General features: G+C 38.6%; 1 protein-coding gene across 5 annotated transcripts in view; it reads right to left on the reverse strand.

Annotated features, from left to right (window-relative positions):
- The window catches only part of LOC106875175 (uncharacterized), a 53,536-nt gene that overhangs the window by 39,875 nt on the left and 6,458 nt on the right, over positions 1-7,203 (reverse strand). The window contains exon 1 of one of the 5 annotated variants that reach the window (XM_014923211.2): positions 3,078-4,026. The exons of the other annotated variants lie outside the window; for them this stretch is intronic. The gene's annotated coding sequence lies outside the window, so the exon portion shown is untranslated. Of the gene's footprint in view, positions 1-3,077; positions 4,027-7,203 lie in introns of those variants that run through there. 5 annotated transcript variants of the gene reach the window in all.

The following is a 7,203-nucleotide window of genomic DNA, read 5'->3' on the forward strand; positions in this document are numbered from 1 at the left end:
ATATATATATATATATATATAATAAAAGAAGGAAAATTCACAGTTTATACAGTTTTAATATATTTTAAATGAAAGAATATTGTTGTTGCCGACTGGTTTCACTTTTGTTAATCATGACATTGAAATTATTGTGATTTCGTATTTTCTTAAGAAGTTTTTAGTCCATGTTCTTGTATGAAAGCCTGTGATTCTCTAACTTTCATACAAGTACATGGACTAAAAACGTCTTAAGAAAATATGAAATCACAATAATTTTATGGTGAGAGAACTTCTAAAGAAGCAAGAGCCAAGCCTTACTGCTATGATGGAACCAATCAGGTTAAGATATATTTTCAGTCATGAGCACAAGAGGAAAACATTTCAAGTAGATCCCTGGATGGAGGGAAATTTTTAATATAATAATCCTTTCCTTTTTTTTTCCATCAAGCAAAGTTTGCACTTCCTACAGCTGATGAGGTAATGCTTGCATGTTTCCAGTAATCTTCAGCTGATGTTGTGAGCAGATTTTTCAAAAGTTAAACTTTAAAAGAAGACTTGTGGTTAATGAATCTGATCTTGAATGGGGTTTCCACTGCACCCACATATCTTTGTACATGCATTGTTTGACAGCCTCAATAGTACTGCATTGACCATTTAGTGAGCATATGGCATTACCACTGCCTTTGTGTTTGACTTTGTGTTTGACTTAAGCCTATTTACTGAAATTTGGTATGTTTGGAGCGCAGCTAAAAGAGACCCACAGAGTGTGCCTGTTGAAAAATTTCCTGTACTTATGCATCTGCAGAAAATGCTTATCTACTAATCTACAGATGATCCTACCTACCCAAGTCTTAACATTAAGAGAAAATGGGGGTGGGGATGTAAATCATATTTTATGATAACACTTTCTCTTATTGTGGCTAGGGTTGCACATATAACTAATGCTATCTCTGAAACTGCAAACAGTTTCAGAGATAGGTCTGCAGCATCAAAGAGGTCCTTATTTAAAGATCAACTGGAGATCCTTCTGCATATATCCTTCACTAGGTTTTGAAAACAATAACTGAAAGGCCATAGTCTGTGTGTGTGTGGTGGAGTGGGGTGGAGTGAATACATAATATATGTATTGCATGGCTCAGTGGTTAGAGTGTCCAGCTCACAATCATGAGGTAGTGAGTTCAATTCCTGGACCAGACTGTGTGTCGTGTTCTTTAGCAAGACACTTTATTTCACATTGCTCCAGTTCACTCAGCTGTAGAAATGAGTTGTGACGTCACTGGCACTAAGTTGTATCTATCTTTGCCTTTCCCTTGGATAACATTGGTAGCATGGCGAGGGGAAGCTGGTATGCATGGGTAACTGTTGATCTTCCATAAACAAATTTGCCTGGAATTGTACCTCGGAGAGGAACTTCCTAAGTGCAATCCCATGGTCGTCCATGACCGAAGGGGGTCTTTACACTTTACTCTTTTATGTGTGGGTATATATACATATCATCATCATCAACATTTAACGTCTGTTTTCCATGCTGACATGGGTGATATATGTATGTATATATACATAAATGTGTGTGTGTGCATGCGTGTGTGTGTGTGTGGTAATTCTTGGGTGTTCCTGGCAACATGTAACTCAGGAGAACTTGTTGCATGGTTGGGCTATCAGTGATTAAATCAGCAACACCACCACCAAGCCTGCTTGGTAGGTAGGGTAGTTTCTGGACATTTTGCAGGATGAAAAACAAAAATCCATCAAAGGACCAGTGACTGGATGCACTTTTAGCCTACCAGTGAGTAGGTTGGACTCTAAGCTGTGGTGAAAGCAAACTCAGGAGATGGAAAACCTTAATAGGAAAACCCTGAGGTATGTTGTTCATTGGGTTTGTAACAAACATCTGCACCAACATTCTGCTTCCAAAAACTGAGGTTGGCCCTGCACAAACCTTCATCACTGAACTCATCATCAATGTGAGAAATCTAACAGCTATAATATTGGTTTAAAATGTTGGCATGAGGCCAGCAATTTAGTGGTACTTATTTTATTGATCCCGAAAGGAAAAAAAAAAAAAACAAACTCAATCTTGGAGGGATTTGAACTCAGAACATAAAGACAAATGCAATACTGCTAAATATTTGGCCCATCATGCTAATAATTCTGCCAGCTCACCACCATCCAATTACTTTATATAAATATGTAGGAGAACTTTAAAATTTCTTGTCTAGTACCTGGGTGCACATTTAGTCTGCCAGGTTAGGTTGGACTCTAAGCTGTGGTGAAGGTGAACTTAGGAGGTGAAAAACCCTAACAGAAAAACCTTGAGGTATGTCATTCATCATGTTTGTAGGAAAAATTTTGCACCAAGTTTCTACTGTCAGCATTTCCTGAGGATGTAACTAGTCCTACTGAAACCTTCACCACCAAAATCAAATCATGTGGGAGAAATATATACACATATACATGGTGGGTGAGTCTATAATATGCGTGTGTAAATGTGTTAGATGATATGATTGATGACTCTATGATTTAAATGATTTTTGATAGCCATTTTCTTCTCTAATCACATGGGTTGGATACATATATGAAGCTTTATAGATATATAAGAATTAGATATATAAAGCATGTGTGTTTGTGTGTGTGTATGCACGGACGTGTGTAGATATCTAAATATACAAAGACACATATATATATTGTCTATATATTTGTGCTTAAGTATTCCATATATATTATGAAATACATGACAATTGACAATATTCTTTTGTGTGTACAAACTGTTTGAAAATCAGCATATGTGTGTGTGTGTGTGTGTGTGTGTGTGTGCGTGAAAGTGTAAACACATATATACATTTTCTATCTATATATGGATGAATATAGAATAAGTATTAAGAAATGGCATATGACATAAATATATATGTGTGTGTGTACATATATATATATATATATATATATATGTATGAATACATATATATGTGTATAAATATATATGCATACAAGACAGAGAGCGTGAGAGAGAAGGAAAGAGATAAATAGATAGACACACAGATAAGTAGAGAGATAGATATATAGATAAGGCAGATAAACAGATAGGTAAAATTTCCAATTACCAGACAAGCGTGATGTGTAAAATAAGGATAAATTCTCCACAGACAGTACAGTACAAGAGACACTCCACTACTCTACAATACTACAGACAGTAGAGACACTACACTACAGCTGTAGTATGGTTACTGTAGCATTATAAGCATGGTGGCTATTCAATTATTTGGTGCAGTACCCTAGAAACAACAGCATCACTATACACCAATATCAACATCTCTACCTCACTTTTTCTCTCTCTCTCTCTAAATATTTTGCACTACCTTTCTATCTTTATCTATGACATTATCACTCCCTCTCTCTCTCTCTCTTTCTTTCTCTCTGCAACTGTATTTTCATCTACCTTTATCTTTTTCGCTTTCTTCTTTTCTCTCTCTCTACCTTTTTCTTTTCTTCTCTATACCTACTTCTCTCTCTCTCTCCATACATTTCTTTTTTCTTTCTATCTTTTCCTCTTCCCCTCTACTTCCTACCTTTCTCTCTCTCTCTCTCTCATCCTCACACTTCTGCCTTTTTCTTTCCACGGTGTCTAAAATATTCCACGCCAAATGTCAGGAAGTTGCTTGTAGTTCACCGATCTTTTGATTGTAGTGGTGGTGTGTTACTAGTGGTAGTGTTGTAGGTGGTGGTGGTGGTGGTATTGTAGGTGATAGTGGTTGTGGTTGTGGTGGTGGTTGCGGTGGTAATGGTTGGTGATGGTGTTGCTGCTGTTTAGCTTCAGGTCAGCATTCAGTAAAAGCTGACCTTAAGCTAAAGGTGTTCCAGATATGACTGAAGGAATCTGATTGCTGTTTCGAGCAGGTTGAGTAACTCTACGAAGGCTCCGGTGATGTATTGCAGTGAAGGTTGTAACAGTAGTAATGATATAGTTTTTGTTATTGTTGGCAGACCTAATCCAGCAAGGCTGTGCTACACAGGTAGTTGGTTAAACGTTACAGTGTAATCCACAGTTTTATCTTCTTAATTGTACCTGCCTAGATGATAACAACAACACTGCACACACTGACATGCAGTGATAAATCATATGGGGTGCACTATGACAGTCTGAACGTATTACATCATTTTCCCTGTCCACTCTACTTCCATTAAGCCCACCGATTCAAGCGGTTGTATAGGCTCGGCCAGAGCATAACAGCTGCTGTTGCCTTGCTACAACTTATAACTGATGGGGTGTACCCCTGAGCAGTACTTGGTAGTGGTGGTGGGGTGGGGGTCTAGTGAGGCGCATGTTGATATTGCAGCTATTTCTGCATGTATTCCTTATCCTTTTCAAGGGTTGAATAAGAGAGATAGTGTTTCAGAACACTGTTAGTAGTGCCCCGGAGTGTTATAAATGTGTGTCCAGTGATGTAGTTAGAATGTGTAGCACTTGAAGTAGTCCTCCAGTTTGCTGTACCCAGCTGCCAGCAGCACCATCCATTACAGACTTATACAACAGATCGAAAAGTGTTTCCCCCATAAAAGTATCATCCAAGGTGGACCCAACCTTACCCATCACCCCATCTATACTATTGCATGTATCAGTGTGTGGAAGTATTTTTTTTTTTTGTTTTGCAAGTAGTAACATGGACTGTGGAGTTGAAGTTTGATGCAACAACAAACTGTGCCTTTTGCACGTCCAGGTAGTTTTCCATTTCTACTACTTTTGTTTCGTTCTGTAGGTGATCTGTGGGTGTGGTCTGAGTACAATGATATATAGTGTGCTGTTTAGGGTGTCTTGTAGTTTATAGCTACAGGTTGATCAAAGCTTTGTGAGTGGATTTGGAAGACAGAAATTGAAAGAAACCTGCCATCATATGTACACACACACACACACATATATATATATATATATATATATATGTATGTATGTATGTGAATGTGTGAGTGTTTATGTGTACTTTTGTATTGACATCACATGATGGTGGTAAACAAGCATCACCATCATACGAGCAATGTTGTTCCTTTCAGTCTTCTGTAAAAAACATGTCTGGTCATGGGGAAATACTACCTTGCTTGGAAACAGGTGGGGGTTGGTGACAGAAAGGGCATCAAGCCATAGAAAATCTGCCTCAACAAATTTGTTCCAACCCATGCAAGCATGGAAAAATTAATGTTATATAATGATGATGATGTGGAGAAATTTGGAGCACAGGTAGGCCTGGAATAGTTATTGAGAGACGAAATGTATTGTTAGAGCAGCATTGTTGTTGTCTCTTTCTGTTGGCCATGTGTGGTACCTATGATTGTTCTAGGTATGTTTGTGTGCTGTTTGCCAAAAGCAGACCTCACCAATGCTGGTGCCATTTGAAAAGCACCCTGTAAAGTGGTTGGCATTAGGAAGGGCATTCAGCAAACAGACAGTGGTGCCTGATACAGTCCTCTGGCTTCCCAGCCCCTGTCAAGCCATCCAACCAATGCCATCTACCTAGTGGGTAGAGTGTTAGGCTCACAGTCATAAGCTCATGGTTCCAATTCCTGAATGAGACAGCCATTTCATTTTATATTGTTCCCTCCAACTATCACATCCTGGAATTTTCTGCTGGGTCAAAGATAATGAGGTCAAAAAGGTGTCTGTATCTGCTTGCAACTACATAGGAATTGAAAACACATAGTGAGAGCATGATACATAGCACCAAGCCATACTCGTTCAGGAGTGACAGCTGGACATACTCTGCTAATATGTTTTCTATGTTGTGAAAGAGTTGTAATTTAACTTCTAATATTTTACTGTGTGGTTAAGAAGTTTGCTTTCAGGTTCAGTCCTGCTGTGTAACACCTTGGGCAAGTGTCGTCTACTATAGCTCTGGGCAAAGCAAAGCCTTATGATTGAATTTGGTTGATAGAAACTGAAAACTGAAAGAAGCCCTTCATAAACATGTAGGAGTGGCTGTGTGGTAAGTAGCTTGCTTACCAACCACATGGTCCCGGGTTCAGTCCCACTGCGTGGCATCTTGGGCAAGTGTCTTCTACTATAGCCTCGGACCGACCAAAGCCTTGTCAGTGGATTTGGTAGACGGAAACTGAAAGAAGCCCGTCGTATATATGTATATATATATATATATATATATATATATATATATATATGTATGTGTGTATGTGTTTGTGTGTCTGTGTTTGTCCCTCCAACATCGCTTGACAAGCGATGCTGGTGTGTTTATGTTCCCGTAACTTAGCGGTTCGGCATAAGAGACCGATAGAATAAGTACTAGGCTTCTAAAGAATAAGTCCTGGGGTCGATTTGCTCGACTAAAGGTGGTGCTCCAGCATGGCAACAGTCAAAATGACTGAAACAAGTAAAAGAGTAAAGAGTAAAAGAGTAAAGAGTAAAAGAGTAAAGAGTAATACATATGTGTGTGTGTGTGTGTGTGTGTGTGTGTGAGTGTATGTATATATATGTGTGAGTATGTATATATATCTATATGTGTGCATGTATGTATGTATGTATACATGTATGTGTGTATGTCTGTATGTGTGTAATGTATGTATGCATGCATGTATGAGTGTGTGTATGTTTTTGCTTTCTTGTTTTTACAGTGTGTGAGGGTTGTAAATGAACATAATTAATTTTCAATATTCTGTGAAAACATGAATCATGTCTGGCCATGGGGGAAAAAAATAACCTTGCTTGGAAACAAGTCATAGCTGGTGACAGGAGGGGCATCCAAGCCATCAAAAAATCTATCCCAGTAAACTCTGTCCAACCAATGCAAGGAAAAGGAGATGTTAAGACGATGATGATGATGATGATTGGGTATGTGGAGTATGTGGCATGCTTATATTATTGAGTGTGATGGCTGGTTGTATTTGATGTTTTCCAGTGTTCCTGGCCAGAGAGGGGACAGTGGGTCTACTAGGTGATACCTTAAGTCTATCATTGTACAGTGAGGCTTCTAGGTGATTGAGGTGGGTTTGGAGTGGCTGAACAGTAGTATCTGAAAGATAGTGGAGGGACATAAGCATCTTGTCATCTGCATATGAGGCTGCATGTATGTTTTGAGTATGTGTCAGAAGGGTGTGTAGGTATAAGAAGAAAACAGTGGACGAGAAAAACACGGAGAAAAATAATTGAATAGTGTCCAGTCAACGGTCAATCATAGTAATGTGTGTGTGTGTGTGTATATATATGTATGAGTGTGTCTATGAAAAACAAAA

The sequence above is a fragment of the Octopus bimaculoides genome, chromosome 25 (assembly GCF_001194135.2).
Source record: "Octopus bimaculoides isolate UCB-OBI-ISO-001 chromosome 25, ASM119413v2, whole genome shotgun sequence".
NCBI classification, from domain to species: domain Eukaryota; kingdom Metazoa; phylum Mollusca; class Cephalopoda; order Octopoda; family Octopodidae; genus Octopus; species Octopus bimaculoides.